General features: G+C 44.4%; 1 long non-coding RNA gene across 2 annotated transcripts; it reads right to left on the minus strand.

Moving 5' to 3' along the window:
• Positions 1 to 1,495: 1,495 nt before the first annotated feature.
• LOC125788896 (uncharacterized) lies at positions 1,496 to 3,125 on the minus strand. Of its 2 annotated transcripts, none has more exons than XR_007429866.1 (4): positions 2,912 to 3,125; positions 2,168 to 2,239; positions 1,736 to 1,807; positions 1,496 to 1,591 (listed from the first exon to the last, which is right to left on the minus strand). It is a non-coding gene; the product is annotated as an uncharacterized LOC125788896 (long non-coding RNA). The 2 variants fall into 2 exon arrangements; XR_007429867.1 differs by lacking the exon at positions 2,912 to 3,125 and adding an exon at positions 2,312 to 2,373.
• Positions 3,126 to 3,429: the final 304 nt, after the last annotated feature.

Consider the following 3,429-nt stretch of genomic DNA (forward strand, 5'->3'; position numbering starts at 1 on the left):
AATCTCATCCAACCAGCAGTGTACAGATTAATGATCCTAACGGTAGGTGGGACTGTATTTATAACTTTATCATGAACTGAGAAATAAAAACTTATTATAAATATCTACAGTAGTGTTTGTGTGTGATTTTCATCACATCTGAAGTGAAATATAAATTTCTTGAGTTCTAAAACTGGGGATGAGTAATTATCTTCCACTCTTCTTCTCTTTTCTAGGGGACAGTATTGAACCACTTCTTCAACATGAAGGTAAAATGTTCTTCCTTACATCCAAAATAATGTAGAGTTGCTTGCAAAAGTATTTATACCCTTTGAACATTTTTTAAAAACTATTTTGTCATCGTATATCCACAAACTTAAATGTAATGGATTTTAAGTGATAGATCAACACAAAGTAGCACATAGGGCTCTTTTTTAGCGATCTGTAGTGCACCAGTCTTTTGCGCATTGCATGGATTGATTAAGGGCGTGTTGGTGTGTCTTTGGTATTATGAGGGTGGAAAAAATATGTCTTGCACAGCTCCGAATGCGAAAAAAACGTGTACTAATTCTCTTAATTAATCATGGGTGTGTTTTGGGCGCAATGTGAAATAAACCAATCACTGTGTCAGTTGTCATTCCCTTTAAGAGGCAGGTGAGCTCTGACTTTGGCGTGTTCGTATCTTAACAGCGAGGCGCTTTTGTGTGTCTCCGTAGAGGAAACTGACCTGCAGGTTTATTCTGTGAAGATACACCAGCAGCTCATTTAAAGGAACAGTAATGTTTATTGGAGACTTTAATTAGTTATTTAATTAATTTCAATCATTTTCGTTCCAGTTCACAACTATGTGATACTTTGTGTTGGTCCATCAATTGAAATCTCTATAAATTTAAATTTATTGAATTTATTCTCATTTCAATTTGTGGTTGTAACATAACAAAATATGAAAATGTTCAAGGGGTATCAATATTTTTGCAAGCCATTGTAAACAGTGTTCATATTTTTACTTTGAAGCTTTGATTGAAAAAGTGCCACAAGTTATACATGAAAAACATATAGATTTTTTTATTATAACTTAAGTTCTCATGGCTGAAATACAGTGGGGTAAAAAGTATTCGCCCGCTACAGATTTATTTGTTTTGGCTTTTTTGTCATATTGATTTTTTTCTGAATTAAAACAATGCTGTAAAAAAGAGCAGAACTAAATTCCCCACAGAGATGTGAAAGACGGTTTTCTCTGTAAAACTTATAAAACTCCATTTATAATGGAGTAATCCAGATCAAATCCAGACCAATCACACGAATGTATTTAAACATTCGGTTCCTGTGGTTGAATAAAATCTGATCATCATTTAATCAGAAGAAAGGAGGAGCTTATTCCATCCTATGGAAGATCTCCAAATACAGTATTAAAGATCTGTTCTGTTTCTATTATTGTGGTGTTTTCTGTTCACCTTCTGCTGCTCTGCTGTTTTACATATTAAAATATAATTTAATTATATTTCTGCCAATCCACCTGAAGGTCCTGCTGCCAGTCCACCTGAAGGTCCTGCTACCAATGTACCTGAAGGTCCTACTGCCAGTCCACCTGAAAGTCCTGCTACCCATCCACCTAAAGGTCTTGCTACCCATCCTTCTAAAGGTCTTGCTGCCAGTCCACCTGAAAGTCCTGCTACCCATCCACCTAAAGGTCTTGCTGCCAGTCCATCTAAAAATCCTGCTTCCCATCCTTCTAAAGGTCTTGCTGCCAGTCCACCTGAAGGTCCTGCTACCAATGTACCTGAAGGTCCTACTGCCAGTCCACCTGAAAGTCCTGCTACCCATCCACCTAAAGGTCTTGCTACCCATCCTTCTAAAGGTCTTGCTGCCAGTCCACCTGAAAGTCCTGCTACCCATCCACCTAAAGGTCTTGCTGCCAGTCCATCTAAAAATCCTGCTACCCATCCTTCTAAAGGTCTTGCTGCCAGTCCACCTGAAGGTCCTGCTACCAGTGTACCTGAAGGTCCTACTGCCAGTCCACCTGAAAGTCCTGCTACCCATCCACCTAAAGGTCTTGCTACCCATCCTTCTAAAGGTCTTGCTGCCAGTCCACCTGAAAGTCCTGCTACCCATCCACCTAAAGGTCTTGCTGCCAGTCCATCTAAAAATCCTGCTACCCATCCTTCTAAAGGTCTTGCTGCCAGTCCACCTGAAGGTCCTGCTACCAATGTACCTGAAGGTCCTACTGCCAGTCCACCTGAAAGTCCTGCTACCCATCCACCTAAAGGTCTTGCTGCCAGTCCATCTAAAAATCCTGCTACCCATCCTTCTAAAGGTCTTGCTGCCAGTCCACCTGAAGGTCCTGCTACCAATGTACCTGAAGGTCCTACTGCCAGTCCACCTGAAAGTCCTGCTACCCATCCTTCTAAAGGTCTTGCTGCCAGTCCACCCGAAAGTCCTGCTACCCATCCACCTGAAGGTCCTGCTGCCAGTCCAACTGAAGGTTCTGCTATTAGTCAACCTGATGGTCCTGCTACCCATCCACCTGAAGGTCCTGCTGCCATTCCACCTGAAAGTCCTGCTACCCATCCACCTGAAGGTCCTGCTACCCATCCTCCTAAAGGTCTTGCTGCCAGTCCACCTGAAAGTCCTGCTACCCATCCACCTGAAGGTCCTGCTGCCAGTCCAACTGAAGGTCCTGCTATCAGTCAACTTGATGGTCCTGCTACCCATCCACCCGAAGGTCCTGCTGCCAGTCCACCTGAAAGTCCTGCTACCCATCCACCTGAAGGTTCTGCTGCCAGTCCAACTGAAGGTCCTGCTATCAGTCATCCTGATGGTCCTGCTACCCATCCACCTGAAGGTCCTGCTGCCAGTCAACCTGAAAGTTCTGTTACCAATTCGCCTAAAGGTCCTCCTACCAATCCATCTAAAGGTCTTGCTGCCAGTTCACCTGAAGGTCCTGCTACCAATGTACCTGAAGGTCCTACTGCCAGTCCACCTGAAAGTCCTGCTACCCATCCACCTGAAGGTCCTGCTACCCATCCTTCTAAAGGTCTTGCTGCCAGTCCCCCTGAAGGTCCTGCTGCCAGTCCAACTGAAGGTCCTGCTATCAGTCAACCTGATGGTCCTGCTACCCATCCACCTGAAGGTCCTGCTGCCAGTCCACCTGATGGTCCTGCTACCCATCCACCTGAAAGTCCTGCTGCCAGTCCACCTGAAAGTCCTGCTACCCATCCACCTGAAGGTTCTGCTGCCAGTCCAACTGAAGGTCCTGCTATCAGTCAACCTGATGGTCCTGCTACCCATCCACCTGAAGGTCCTGCTGCCAGTCCACCTGAAAGTTCTGTTACCAATTCGCCTAAAGGTCCTCCTACCAATCCATCTAAAAAGTCCTGCTACCAATCCACCTGAAGGCCCTGTTACCAATCCATCTAAAAAGTCCTGCTACCAATCCACCTGAAGGTCCTG

The sequence above is a fragment of the Astyanax mexicanus genome, unplaced genomic scaffold (assembly GCF_023375975.1).
Source record: "Astyanax mexicanus isolate ESR-SI-001 unplaced genomic scaffold, AstMex3_surface scaffold_31, whole genome shotgun sequence".
Classification (NCBI taxonomy): Eukaryota; Metazoa; Chordata; class Actinopteri; order Characiformes; family Acestrorhamphidae; genus Astyanax; species Astyanax mexicanus.